Here is a 16,045-nt window from a genome sequence, read left to right on the forward strand (position 1 = left end):
ACCTTATTCTTCTCTCTCAAAATTGCTGCAGCTATTCAAGGTCATTTATGATTCCATATAATTTTTAAAATTATATGCATTTTTAAATATGTTATTTATTTATTTTTAGAGAGAAGGAAGGGAGGGAGAGAGAGAGGGGGAGAAACATCAATGTATGGTTGCCTCTCATGTGGCCCCCCACTGGGGACCTGGGTCCACAACCCAGATGTGTGCCCTGACTGGGAATCCAACTGGTGACCCCTTGGTTCACAGCCTGACCTCAATCCACTGAGCGACACCAGCAAGGGCTAAATTTTTGAAATGTTTGTTCTATATCTATGGAATATGTCATTGGCTTTTTAATAGAGATTGTGTTGAATCTATAAATTGCTTTAGGTAGTATGGACATTTTGATGATATTAATTTTTCCAATCCATGAACATAGTACTTTAAATCCCATAGAATACTCTCCCACTGTCTTAATCCTCTTTGCCTTTCCCCCTGCAACTAATCACGTACAAGAGTAGGTGGGAGCTGTGAACACTAATGTTTCTGCTGGAAGAGAGAAACCACCAAAAAGGAACCACCAACAGATAATAAAGTAAGATGGCAGAGGAGTGAGTGAAAGCCACACTAATCTTCTCCTGGGACCACTCTGAAATTACACCTAAACTGTGTAGATATTACCCCAAACAAACCACTGAACAATAGTGAGAAAGAAGCCTTATAACCTCAGACAGACAGAAAAAACAGCTTCAGCACAACGTGTCCTCACCTGCATAACAGCCTACAAGACATGGTGGGTGAATTGACCTTTAGTCAACCAGCTGGAGAAGAGGACGCACCATAGAAAGACCCAACAAAAATCAAAACCCAAATACATCCAGAGAGCCAACATAAATGGCATCTCAAGAGCAGAAAGTTCAGGAGGTCAAAGAGACTTCACCACTGAATCTCACAGGTCTTCTATCATAGAATTTCACACCACAAACACAGAGAGTCAGAACAGATCAATTTAAGAAGTAGAGGCTAACAACAAGAGTCTCACAAACAATGAGAAGACAAAGAAACAAATCCCAAACAAAGGGAAAGAAGGAAGTCTCAGGAAGAATATTAAATGAAGTAGAAGCAAGTCAATTATCAGTTCTTGTGTTTGAAGCAGTGGTTATAAGAAAGCTCATTGAGCTCACTGAGAATAACCAAAACTACAGGGAAATTATAATGAGGTCCCTGCAAAGTATATCAACACAAAAAAGGAAATACAAACTATCAACAAGGGCTAAGAGGAAATGAAGAATGCAATTTCTGAATTGAAGAACACAGCAGAAGGAATCAAAAGCAGGCTAGATGAAGCAGAGGATCAAATCAGCGAGCTGGAGGACAAGGTAGAGAAGTTTTTACTTACAATAATATTTATCTCAAAGTACTGAGTAATAACTTTAAGATGCTAAGCTCTCTTCCTAAAATTTTTCAAACTACATTTTCACTGTTCCTTTTGATTTATTCCTTTTCCTTTTGGGTTTATCAATTTATTTATCTTCCTTTTTGTGTATCTATTATTCCATATAATATCTTTGCAGTACCTATTATCCCATGTTAGATCTAACTTTGATTTTACTTTGCTCCATTCTTTTCTATGTATAAAAGCAAGAGAGCAAAACAAACAACTGAACAATAGTGAGAGAGAAACTTTTAACATTAGTGAGAACTAACAGAACTAGTTGATCAGTGTCTTTGAAAGACACCATACCTAGTGTCTTCAGAAGCCATACCTGGTAGGGTTGCTTGAACCTTACATGAGTAAAGTAATGCATATGGTATTCTGCATGCTTATAGAACAAAGAAAAACCATGGTGCCTATAAATTCACAGTGCATGTACATATGTATCTGGGATTAAAGAAGTCCCATCCTTTAGGAGAGAGATTTCAGTCCAAAAGATAATAACAAGGCAGCACAATTTACAATAGCCAAGAGTTGGAAACAACCTAGGTGCCCGTCAGTAAATAAATGGATCAAAAAATTATCGTACATATACACAATGGAATTCTATGCAGCAGAGAGAAAGAAGGAGCTCCTACTCTTTGCAACAACATGGATGGAACTGGAAAGCATTATGCTGAGTAAAATAGGCCAGGGGTTGAAAGAAAAATACCATATGATCTCACCTTTAACAGGAAGCTAAACAACAAAACAAATAAGCAAGCAGAATAAAAACAAAGACATTGAAATAGAAAACAAGGGGACAGTGACCAGAGGGGAGAGAGAAGGGAATTTAAGGGGGAAAAAGGAGAGGGATTTGGAGAAGCAAATATGAAGGACACAGGGATGTGAACTGGGAGGGGGGGTGGAAATGGGAGGGAGGTGGGGAGCACGGGGTGGGGGGGGCTGGGATGGGAGAAACAGGCAAAAAAACTGTACTTGAAAAATAACTAAATAAAATTATTGAGAAAAAAAGATAATAACAAGAAAGTTTTAGATGGCATGATGAAATCATCAATATACAACTAATAAAAGGGAAGCTAATACAATAGAATGCTAGAAGTGGAAAAGGTACAAAAGGAAAAATAATCTATGTTATTATCCTATGGAAGAAAAATTCTAAATATTGTCTTCTTTTGAGACCAAAGTAATGGCTTTACATGTAATTGAGCTTTCATTTTTAGTAGTTCAAGAATAAAAACTATGCTCCCTTCTTATAAAAATAAAATATAAAAGGCATTTCCTTTGATATATAAATAATAGTGGTCATCATTTTAGGCTACTGGATATTTTTATATAATGAAAATGTGTTAACCAAATGTAGATGGTCTGGTTTTAGCTTGGAATGTAGAAAACTGCAAAGGGCCCTTTTCCCACCCTTATAGTAATAACAAAAAACATGGAGGAAATACAAATTCCCAACTTCTCTTGGACCAGCTAAGAAATAAAGTCACAGGGCTATCAACATGGGCTAGCAAGAAAATATCAATATAGGGGGAATTTGTGCCCACTTCTATGCTTTGTACTCTTCTCTATAGTCCTCACTGGATACTCACATGAAATTATTGCAAAAACTCCAGAGAAAGTGTCCCTTGAATGAAAAGTCCAAAGACAAGAACAATAGCTGCTATAGGAAAGATACAGAACTCCATCCAGATTCTTCTTTCTATTATTCCTACAGAAGAGAAACCTAAAATACTGGAATAAACAAAGTGCACTGATTGAAAACCCATTGTAGCTAGGGGAGGGAGAGAATAGAAACAAGACCCTTTATTCCTGGGACAGGGATTAAATTATATTTACTTAAATTAGGTTAAATTATATCTACTACTAAGGTGTTATCAAAATGATCATTACTTACTCTGTTCCGGCTTCTATAGCAAGAATACTTTAGACTAGGTAGCTTACATTTATTTCTGACAGCTCTGGAGACTACTGGGAAGTCCAAGATAAGGAGCCATTTGATGTGGTGTCTGGTGAGAGCCCACTTCCTGGTTCATGGGTAGCTCGCTTTTCCCTGTGTCCTCACATAGCAGAAGGAGTGAAGGATCTCACTAGGGTTTCTTTTATAAGGGTACTGGTACTAATGCATTCATGAAAGCTAATTTATGATCTAATTATCTCTCAAAGACCCTGTCTCCAGATGTTATGTCATTAAGGATTAGATTTTAGCATATAAATTTTCAGGAAATGTAAACACTCACTCTATAGCAGCCATATAACAATTTACAAGGTCTATAGCCATTGTTAATAAAACAAGAACAGTTTCATGGCATGAATGTAACCTGGCAGCCAAGGAGATTGGCTGGAATGCACATGTGTAAACAATGATGACTTCACTGTACTAATCAGTGGGGGTGGTAGACACTATTGAGTGAGCATGTGTACTGTGTATCTGTCACATTCAAAATGACTGAGTAGAGCAATGGATCTGCATTATATTTTGTGTGAAGCTTGAAAATTCCACCACAGGAACTATTTGGATGATTCATAAGTCTACAGTTATGGGCAACTGATGATACACAGCTTCATTATGGCAGCACACCTGCTCATGCATTTCACCTCGTGCAGAGTTTTTTAGTGAAATGTCAAATCACCCAGGTGTCTCAAGCCCCCTGCAGCCCAGATTTGGTGCCCTGTGACTGCTGGTTTTTTCCCAAAATTAAAATCACCATTGAAAGGGAAGAACTATCAGACCTTGGATGAGATTTGGGAAAATATGATGGGGCAGCTGGTGGAGATTGGGATTATTGTGTGAGGTCCTAAAGTGCCTACTTTGAAGGGGACTTGTACCTTTTATCTTTTTCAATAAGTATCTCTATTTTTTCATATTAAGTCACTGGATAACTTCTGGACAGACTTCTTATTTGTAGTTTACGCCTCTTACCTCTATACTATTTTGTATGTATTACTTCTTGGGTGTGTGTAGGTATGCATTTATATGTCAATACTATTTTATAATGGGTTTTAAAAATTAATGATATATCAGACTTGCAGCCAAGTGGAGGCATAGGTAGACACACTGCCTCCTCGCACAACCAAAATAAGGACGACAGCAAATTAGAAACAAAAAACAACCAGAACTGACAGAAAACTGAACTGTATGGAAGTCCGACAACCAAGGAGTTAAAGAAGACACATTCATCCAGATTTGTAGGAGGGACAGAGTGGAGACAAAGCGGTGGCTGGCCGACCCCAGGTGCACAAGGTGGTGGCCGGCATATACAGCAAGGCTGCAGATTGTGGAGCAGGGCACAGTGTGCAAGGCAGTTGGTGGACTGGGCAGTTTCACATTCGCATGCAGATAAACCAGACGAAACTGGGAAAAGGACAAACCGCACAACCCAGGGTCCCAGTGCAAGGAAATATAGCCTCAAATCATTTATTGAAAATACCTGTGGGGGTTGAGGTGTGGGGAGAGACTCCCAGTCTCACAGGAGAGTTCCTGGAGAGACCCACAGGGTCCTAGAACATACACAAACCCACACACAGGGGAATCACCACCAAAAAGGCCCAGTTTTCTATGGGAAGTGGGGAAAATGATTGAAATCGAGCAGAGAGCAAAACAAGTGCCATTGTTCCCTCTCAGACCACTGCCCCACATACAGGGCCACAACCCAGAGACTGGGTTGCCCCGCCCTGATGAACACCTAATGCTCCACTCCTCACTATATAACCAACACCTCAAAAGAAAAAAAATGGCCCAAATGAAAGAGCAGATCAAAGCTCCAGAAAAAATACAACTAAGCAGTGAAGAGGTAGCCAACCTAGTAGATGCACAGTTCAAAACACTGGTAATCAGGATGCTCACAGAATTGGTTGATTTTTTTTTTGCAAATTATATGAAAAAATGAAGGCTACACTAAGTGAAATGAAGGGAAATGCACAGGGAACCAATAGTGATGGAAAGGAAACTGGGAATCAAATCAATGGTGCAGATCAGAAGGAAGAAAGAAATATCCAATCAGAAAAGAATGAAGAAACAAGAATTTTAAAAAATGAGGAGAAGTTTTTGGAACCTCCAGGACAGCTTAAACATTCTAACATTCAAATTATAGGGTACCAGAAGAAGAAGAGGAAGAGCAACAAGTGAAAAAGTTATTTGAACAAATAATAAAGGAGAACTTCCCCAATCTGGCAAAGGAAATAGACTTCCAGGAAGTCCAGGAAGCTCAGAGAGTCCCAAAGAAGTTGGATCCAATGAAGCACACACCAAGGCACATCATAATTACATTACCCAAGATTAAAATGAAGGAGAGAATCTTAAAAGCAGCAAGTCAAAAGGAGTTACCTACAAAGGAGTTTCCATAAGATTGTCAGCTGATTTCTCAAAGGCGACCTTATAGGCAAGAAGAGTCTGGAGAAAAGTATTCAAAGTCATGAAAGGCAAGGACCTACCTTCAATATTGCTCTATCTAGCAAAGCTTTCATTTAGAATGAAAGGGCAGATAAAGTGCTTCTCAGATAAGGTCAAGTTAAAGAAGATCATCATCACCAAACCCTTATTATATGAAATGTTAAAGAGATTTAGCTAAAATAAAGAAGATAAAAAACATGTACAGTAAAATGACAGCAAACTCACAATTATTAACAACCACACCTAAAACAAAAACAAACTAAGCAAACAATTAGAACAGGAACAGAGCCACAGAAATGGAGATCACATGGAGGGTTATCAACAGGGGAGTGGGATGGGGAGAGAGGGGGAAAAATACAGAGAATAAGTAGCATAGATGGTAGGTAGGAAATACACAGAGGGAGGGAGGGTAAGAATAGTATGGAAAATGTAGAAGTCAAAGAACTTAGAAGTCTGACACATGGACATGAACTAATGGGGAGGATGTGGGTGGGAGAGGGTGTGCAGTGTGGAGGGGAGTGAAGGGGAAAATGGGACAACTCCAATAGCATAATCAATAAAATATATATTTAAAACTTAATGATATATCAAAAACTATGCACTTAATATAGTACAGAGGAGAGGCAGGAATGAATTCTGTTACATTCTGAATGATCCAGTAATTCATTTGTTGCTCAATATTTCTGTACCTCAATAACTATAATGTGTATTGTTATTGGTTATAGCCCCTTCTTAACCAAAAGTACCATATTATTAGTGTGATTTAAAACTATTAAAATATTTAAAATATTTTAACTTAAATACTAATTTTATATTGTGATCTGCAACAACTAAAATTTTCCATTAAGAAACTTTTGCCTATCCTAAAATTATTCTAAAACATGATGACATTTGAAGTTTGAAAATGGAAGTCCTGAACTTAATAGACAAGAAATATTGTGTGCTACTATTATAGTATAGGATTAAAGGAATGTGATCTTGGTTCCATATTTTCCTTTTAAATAATTAGTGAGCTAAGTAAATGAACTAACGTACTGTCTTTAAGAATTAAGAATAATAATATTCTCTTAGATCTTTGAAATTTTTGATCATTAAAAAAACATTTCATCATCAAAGTACTTAAATTTTTTCTGTACTTGCTCATATATATTATTTTATATTTTATTTTTACATATTAATTAGTATCTATTGGCACTCAGGAGGTGCTATATTCTGCCTTTTTAAAGTTTATCGATAGATGATAAAATCACTAATGCTATCTAAATTAAAGTCTAGAGTATTACAAATAGTGATTTAGTATATTAATACTAATATACTAAATATATATTATTAATTATAATGTAGCTTCTCTAGTTGGGTCCCATTGATCATTGTGGATTTGGAGGGTGAATAGAATTTAATCTGTTATGACTTTACTTGAAGGTGAAAATAGCTTAAAAGTTTCTAAGTAGAGGGAAAATATAAAAAGTTGCCATATGAAATTATAAATGGTCCTAGAGATTATCTATTTTAATCCATACATATTATAAATAAAGCCTTGAGAGATTAAGTGATTTATCCAAAGTTCAAAGCTTAGTAACCCATTTTCCCTGCCCACCCTAAATGCCATGGGAAATTTTTTCTTTCAAACTAGGAGTTGATGCCCAAGTAATCCTTGAAGGTTCAATACAAGTGAGTCAGTTGAAGAATATGAACAGAACAAGCCCAGGAGGCGGAAGCAGCATGGGGAGAGGCATTGCAGGGGCCGCAGCAGAGCTTCTTTGGGTGCTGTGCATGGCTCACAGGGCTCAAGGGCTGGGAGCTCATGCAGCTAAGGTATTTCCTTGCAGTGTTGAAAAGGGCCAGTTTTTCTATTAGAGGTCAAGTTAAATTCACAAGCATTGCTATTTTTAATGTTTAGTATTTTTTTAAAAGGCACTAGTTTTTATTAAAATTTAAAGTTTATTTATTTATACAAGATTCTGTTCAAATAAGCAGTTTTAGATTCTCAGATGTCCTGTAAACTCTTTTAAGCTCATTTCTCTTTTTTTTAATATTAAATTTTATTTAGTTACTTTTCAAGTACATTTTTTTAATCTATTTCTCCCATCCCACCCCACCCCCCCCGCCCGGTCTCCCTCCTCCCTCCCATTCCCACCCCCCCAGTCCTCATCTCTGTGTCTTTCATACTTGTTCCTCAAAATCCCTCCCCCATTTTCCCCTTTAAGCTCATTTCTCAATTTATTTTTGAAATGGGATAGGTCTTACTTATGAGCTAATCTTTATATCAAAGAATTAGAATGGTTAGATCTGAATATGGATCAAATCATTTTTGTTTTTGTTTCTTAAAGAGCAAATATATCAGATACAACTTCTTTACCACAAGTCAGGAAATTCTATTTTAGCTTTGCTTTTGAGTATTAAATATATTACTTGGAATCTTCCTTAGAGTACTAAATATATTACTTGGATCCTCAGGGCAAAAATTTTAATTGCAATGCTACATATAAATATTGGTAAATATTACAATTTTCATAATTTAAAATACCAGTTAAATAAAATGGATTTATTTCTTGTCACACATATAATCTTTGGTATGTGTTTGATATTCTTCAGTCCATTAAGAATCCTACTGTAAAAACCCTACATTTGTACTCAAATGACTCCAGGTTGGCCTAAAACACTGAATATCTAAAATATACCCCTTAACCTGTTCAGCTGGAGACATGTGACTCCTTTTGTTCACAGGACATTGATTTGGTGCATTGCCAAACCCTTAAAAATGAAAATATATACCCTATAAAGATACATAATGAAAGCTCCTCCAAGAGAAATAAACATTTGAGATCATGATTGGCTTCTAAAAATTAAAATTTATATGAAACAGATATGGGTGTATATGAGCCAATTCCTTTAAATTGGAAAAATCAGACAAGACTCTTAAAATGCAGCTATATTAGGCCTCAATGTATGAACTCTAAGAAAAGCAGATATCATCAATCCTAAGTGAAAGGTTTGGTAGTCATTAAACTTAATGACTACCAAATTTTTTAAAAAGTGAAGAGATCAAACATTCAAGTATCCCTTTATGCACAATGCAGGAAATACTTGAATTATTGATCCTTGTGGTAGGTATAATTTATTGTGGAATGGACACATTAGTTAATTCAATGCTTGAGCACTTTTTTGCCTGTATTATTCCATGCTCCTCATGTACCCTTCTTTTTGGGATCTGTGAGCTGCTTTTTCACAGGACAGCTACAGAGATAACATACCTAAAGCCCAGGTGTGGTGGCCTTAGCACCTGGTTTCCTTAGCAGTAATGATTGAAACTGGAAATCAATAAAGTGAAATTGATTTTTACACAACTTCCATATGAACCTTGTTTAGATGAATCTTCCATAAGTAATCAATTCAGTTTTGGTCTGTTTTCAAACCTGAGAGACGAAAGGTGCTATTCTGAGAGACTAAAAATGCACTGAGCAAGTTTCCTGGGAGACCCCACAGGGACATTGCTTAGTGATCTTTCTTTTTACCTCTCCACTTCTTGTAACCTTTGCTAAGTCTTATTTAGAAGATGTTGTAAACATCTGTAAATGGAACTTTTATTTTCTTAATGTCTGGTTTTGTGGGCTTTACAGCATTAGAAAAATTGGTAGGTGTAAGAAATTTACAGAACCTACTTGATTGAGAAACATTCTTCATCTCTAGTCAACAGATTGAGTAAATCCTTATATTAAGAATCTCTGCCTGAGCTCACTTCAGCAACACACACTATGAAATCTGGGATGACACAGAGAAGGTTAGCACGGCCCCTGTGCAAGGATGACATGCAAATTCATGAAGCATTCCATGTTTTTTATTTAGTTAAGATTACATGGTGACAGACCAATACTAGAATTGGTGGCACGATCGCATTGCAAGGTGTAAAAATGGCAAATTGCTGTATTGTACACCTGAAACTAATATAACCAATATATGATTGTGTTCTAATAAATATGTTAAAAATAATATTTGTGTAAGGTATCATTTTCATCTATGAAATATCAATGTCAGTATCTTAAATTAATATTATTTTAATTAAATTGTTAACAACTGCTTTTGTTTCAATGTACATGAGAAAGAAAAAGTCATTTCTCATAAATAAATATGCTTTAGACATTGAGATTGTTTTATAGAAACTTGCTGATCAGAATTTATTTTACATGTTTAGAGGTAGTTCTGACTTTTGCAGCCTTGTCTCTTTAAAATGCTGTTTTGTGCAATATATTACATGTTAGAAAGTATGATATACAATCACCTTTTCTGGGCAAGCTTTTATTTACTATTATTATTAATGAGAGTGTGTGTATCTGCTGTTACGTAAAGGAATGGCCAAAGTAAGCAAAACATTAAAAGTTTACAAAAAATAATGTGGGGGTTTCGAGATTATAAGCTTTTAAAAATTATATTATTTTTAATTTCTAAAAAATAACAATATGATTGATTATTCTTCAAATTATGAGCTATAGAAGGTTTTCTCTGGTCCTCTAGGAGTTAAAAGTTTAGACAGAGTCCTTTCCCTTGTCTTTTCATTCTTCCTCTGCACTGAAGTGTTGAGGGGTCACTGTGGGTAGCCCTGTGGGGGTCAAGATGGCAAATGCTCAGGGAAAAAGATAAAACATGTTTATCTGCCTTAGCGATACTACAAGAGATACAAAAGTGCTGTGTTATTCCTTAATAACTAATATTCATGGCCTTTTAATAAAATGTTCTCATCATGTTGGTTTGTAAATCATCAGGAATGTAGGAAATATACATTGTAGCTTATGTAAACTTATACAAATTACATTTATACTTCTTGGTAAGATGAGCATATTTTAGGTATGTTCCTTTGGAAAGTCCTGGCAGAGGCTGGTCCTGAGTGGTTGTCAGGAGGGGAGCCGGTGTGTGAGTGCTGCTGGGCATCCGTTGTCAGGTTAAGTGGTTCAAGTTGCCTCATTTCATTTCCTTAACACATCTGAAAAATGGTCATTAGCCTAATTTTTAAATGAAAAAAAAAATCTACATTTCTTAGTGAATGAATGGCTGTGTTAGTTTCCTAGGACTGCCATAACAAATGATCAAAAATGTGCTTAAAACAACAGAAATTTATTTTCTCATTGTTCTGGAGGTCAGAATCCAGAAAAGAAGATGTCAGTAGCGTCTGGCGCCTTCTGGAAGCTCAAAGAAGAATCTGCTCCATCCCTATCAATCACATGGCTGTTAGCAATTCTCGGCTTTGTGGACTCCATGCCAATCTCTGCCTTCATTTTCACATTGTCTTCCCTTTGCCCCTCTGTCATTTTCTTTTCTGTTTCTTATCAGGACATTGGATTTAGAACCCACTTTAAATCCAAGATGATGTTATCTCATTTCAAGATCATTAACTTAATTACATCTGTAAAGACCCTATTTCCAAGTAAGGTCACTTAATGAACTGGGAGTTACCGCTCGGAAATCTATTTTGAGGTTGACTCTTCAGCCTGTTCCAATACTGCGGTGGCAGTCGGAATTCAAATTCTGTTTTTCTGACCTTGGAGGACAAGTGCTTTTCATTGTTCTGTACCAGCTCAATAAATATGGCCAAGGTTTTGTATTAGGCGCAACATAGACGCTTAACAAAATGACTAAAATAATGTCCCTGCTTTTGAAGTGCTTCCATACTAGTGAAATTTAGCTGGTTCTTTAATTTTTAGAAACTAAATATCATCTCACTGTGTTTACAGAGATAAAATATATTTTAAGCTGCCTAAAGAAATATATTACTATATACAATATTACCCCATAAGTATATTTTCTGTCTTGTTTAGACTTTAAAAACTAGCAAAGTGAGAAGTTTCAATTAGGTACAATGGCTTTTAATTATTATAAGATATAAATAGCAATTCAATATATGTCATTGTATCATGTATCAGAAAGTTAAATAGATAAATTATAAATAGAATTAATTATAAGGAAGTATTGTTTTCAAGGTAAATATAAAATATTAACCCTTAGCAAATAAGCTCCAAGAAAACTACAAATATTTTGAGTATGAAAACTTATTAGAGAGAGAAAGTTATTTGTCATTATGGTGTTTGTTTCTGAAGGAGACAATTACTGGATTCTAGGAAATAAAATACTTTCAAACGTTAGAATACCAATCACATTTTATGAAGATCATCAACACACACTGAGAAAAATAGTTTTCTGATAGTTATTAACATGTACTTATATTAATAGATATTACATACAATGAGAAATCTTTAAGTCAGTTTTTCTTGTTGATGCTGGCTTTTTCAGTATTTTAGGGAAGAGTGGCTTATAAATGATACTATGTCACGGTTATCCTCTCTCTTAAGTGTTATAGTGTGACTTAGCCAGCCTGCATTTGTACCTACATCCAGTAATTATGGATGACCCCAAACAACACAGGGTTTAGGGGCACTGACCCCACACAGACTACATTTTGTGCATAACTTTTGACTCAGCCAAAACTTAACTACTGTTGACTGGAAACTTTACCTTTAACATAAACAGTCGATTAACAGATATTTTGTATGTTATATGTATTACATAATGTATTCTTATAATAAAGTATGCTAGAGAATAGAAAATGTTATTAAGAACACCATAAGAAAGAAAAAATACATTTACAGTACTATACTGTATTTATTGATTTTGTAAGTTTACATCATTTGCTTATAAAATGAATCATATGTCAATACCTATATCAATCTTGTCTTATAGAAAATACTGCAGATGTTATATGCATTACTAATACTAGACATAAAAAATTAGAAGATAATGTGAAAATAAATTTGTATTTATAATAGGTATAACAATGTATGCACTGCTGATAAAGAAACAGCAATGTGATTGCTTTATGGTAGTTGAATGGAATTTATTGTTTCACAGTAGGTAAGAAAGCTCCAAAAATTTTTCAATTTTTTATTGAAAAATCTGTATAAGTGGGCCTGTACTGTTGTTCAATAGCTTGCTTTAAAAGCCACTTGAGTATGTTTCATATTAGGATAGATATTTTATTAAAAATAATTTAAGTTTAAAAACTTTAATGACTTTATAGTAATACAAATAAAGATTTGTGTCTAAGTACAACACAGTCTTAAAGTATTTATATGACAGCATTTCTTTTAAAAATAAAACATTGAAGTAATTCCTCAAATCCTTTATTTGAAATCAGGTTGGAAGTTATACAAATTTATAGATGGAAGGGTGAAAGTTTCTGTACAATAAATTCCGTACAGATTTTGGAAAAGGAAGAAGTAGAATGGGGAATGAGGCTTGAAAGATAAGGAAGAAAACTGGTATAGAAAACTGGAAGTCAAAATCTGTATCTTTTCCCTTATGTTTACCATTCTGATACTTTTTATTTTCCTTCCCTATTTTTACCCACCTCATTTTCTTTGTATTTCTGCCCTTTTACTTATCTCCTTCTCTCACCCCCTATACCTTTTCTCTTCATGTGACATAGTGATTGTTAGGTTAAAGTGGAAGACAATATGCATTAACTCGAAGACATTTTGTAATTAATTCTCAGGACTTTTCTAGATTTTCTATCCTTGGTTGATTAAAAACAAGTCAGTATAGCCAATTGTATAATAGATAATACATAGAATCAGTAGAGAAGATTGGAAAATTAAAGTAACTGATTTGTTTATTAAAATTCTTATCTAATGACTATAGAGAAATAGCTATTTTTTCTGTTTTTTTAGCACGTGAAATCTCTATTGACCAAATTTACTGTTGTTATCTCATTTGTTGATTTATGAGGTATTTTTCACTGTACCTGGGGAATAACCTGGCCCAGTGGGGATGGAAAATAAGTAAATTAGTAATTATTGTCATGCATATTCAGCTACCCAATAGAAACATAAATAGATTGAGATTGCAATCAGATGGATGTTATCCATTCTATAGAGATGGCCACAGGTCTGAGGAATTTCAGTATCCTTTAAAAGAAGCAATAATTGAGGTTCTTGAAGGACAATAGAAATGACTCTTTTATCTTTTACAAATCCTAAGATTTTTTTTCACAGTACATCTTATGAAAGGGATCACAAAATTTTACTTGCAGTCATACCTTGCTTAGATTATACAGTAGTCTTGGATGTGTAACTCAGAATGTAACTGACACTTAAAGATAATCCACTAAAAGGAGTCCCAGCCAAGATGGAGGTGTAGGTAAATACCCTTCACTTCCTCGAATAACTGAAAGGAAGATAACAACCAATCTAAAATCAATAAACAATGAGAAATGCCAGAAAATCAAACTCCAAAAACTAAGGAATTAAAGACAAAGTCAAACAGAACAACTAGACCTGTAAGAACCCTGCAAGTCCATGGATTGCACAGGTGGGGCTGGCTGAGGAAAACCATAGGGAGGAGGCGGACCATGTGGGCCATGCTGGGTGAAGGTGGAACTGAGACAGAGTTTACTGTGAACTACGGTGGTTGTTGTGGGAGAAACTCCCAGTCTCACACGAGATTCTGTTGGAAAGTGGGCTGGGGCCAAGCAGGCGAGCTGCATTGTTCCCTCTCTGGCCCCTTCCCCACAGGCAGCACTGCAACACAGCAAGGGGGGGGGGCTGCCCTGCCCAGGTGAATACCTAAGGCCCTGGGTAATTTAACAGGTACACCAAAACAAAGAAATGTGGCCCAAATAAAAGAACGGAGCAAAACTTCAGAAAGAGAGCTAAGTGATGAGGAGAGGGCCAACCTACCTGATGGAGAATTTAAAGTCCTGGTAATCAAAATGCTCACAGAACTGATTGAGCTTGGTTGAAAAATGGAAAAACAAATAAAAGATACCCAAAATGAAGTAAAGCAAAATATTCAGGGAACCAACAGTGACAGGAAGGAAACCAGGACTCAAATCAATGATTTGGAACAAAAGGAAGAAATAAACATCCAACCTGAACAGAATGAAGAAACAAGAATTCAAAAAAGTGAAGAGAGTCTTACAAACCTCTGGGACAACCTGAAATGTTCCCATATCAAAATTATAGGGGTACCAGAAGGAGAAGAACAACAAGGAGCAAGAAATTAAAAACTTACTTGACAAAGTAATGAAGGAAAACTTCCCCAATCTGGCAAAGGAAACAGACTTCCAGAAAGCCCAGGAAGCCTAGAGAGTCCCAAAGACGTGGTGCTCAAAGAGGAACACACCAAGGCACATCATCATTAAATTATCCAATATTAAGGATAAAGAGAGAATCCTTAAAGCATCAAGAGGAAGGGAGACAGTTACCTACAAAAGGGTGCCCATAAGACTGTCAGCTGATTTCTCAAAAGAGACCCTGCAGGCAAGAAGGGGCTCAGAAAGAAGTATTTGAAGTCATGAAAGGCAAGGATCTACATCCAAGATTACTCTATCCAGCAAAGCTTTCATTTAGAATGGAAGGGCAGAAGAAGTGCTTCTCAGATAAGGTCAAGTTAAAGGAGTTCATCATCACCAAGCCATTATCATATAGAATATTCAAGGGACTTATCTAAGAAAATAAGATTAAAAAATATGAACAGTAAAATGACAACAACTTACAACTATCAACAAATGAACCTAAAAGAAAAGAAAAACAAAGAAAACAAAAACTAAGCAAACAACTAGAACAGGAACAGAATCAGAGAAATGGACACCACAAAGAGGGATTTGGGTGAGTAGGGGGAGGGGAGGAATGGGGGGAAAGGAACAGGGAAGAAGAAGCATAATTAGTAGGCATAAAATAGACAGGGAGAGATAAAAATGGTATAGGAAACAGAGAACTCGAAGAACTTACATGTACAACCCATGGACATGAACTAAGGGAGGGAATCCTGGAGGGTTGGGGGATGCAGGGCAGAGGGGGGATAAAGGGAGAAAAATTGAGAAAACTGTAATAGCTTAATCAATAAAAAACACTTAAAAAGATAAGGCACTAAAAAATTTGATTTTTATCTTGATAGCTTGAAGAATATAAGAAAACAGTTTTGAATAAAAAAGTAAAATTTACTTAAAATACTGAATAATAGATCTACATATCAATGTCTGTGTTAACTATCCTTACAAGGCAAATCATTAACATATTATATCTGCAATGTAAATTTACTTTGTAACTAAAATGCCTGGAATTTTAAAATAATAGTAAAGAATACTATAAGTAAATTATGCATACTTTATTCTCTTTGTAACATTATCGGTTATATTGTTAATGCTCAGTAAATTTATTAAAATTTATTATTAATTTCTAATA

The 16,045-nt window shown here is 35.5% G+C and overlaps 1 protein-coding gene and 1 non-coding gene across 5 annotated transcripts in view; both read left to right on the top strand.

The window, feature by feature from the left end:
- CCSER1 (coiled-coil serine rich protein 1) overlaps window positions 1-16,045 on the top strand; it is a 1,291,789-nt gene that overhangs the window by 1,027,106 nt on the left and 248,638 nt on the right. The window lies entirely within an intron of this gene.
- LOC119060049 (U6 spliceosomal RNA) lies at window positions 9,548-9,655 on the top strand. The gene has a single exon (XR_005084513.2). It is a non-coding gene; the product is annotated as a U6 spliceosomal RNA (small nuclear RNA).

The sequence above is a fragment of the Artibeus jamaicensis genome, unplaced genomic scaffold (assembly GCF_021234435.1).
Source record: "Artibeus jamaicensis isolate MK-2021 breed Jamaican fruit bat unplaced genomic scaffold, CSHL_Jam_final contig_452, whole genome shotgun sequence".
Taxonomy (NCBI): domain Eukaryota; kingdom Metazoa; phylum Chordata; class Mammalia; order Chiroptera; family Phyllostomidae; genus Artibeus; species Artibeus jamaicensis.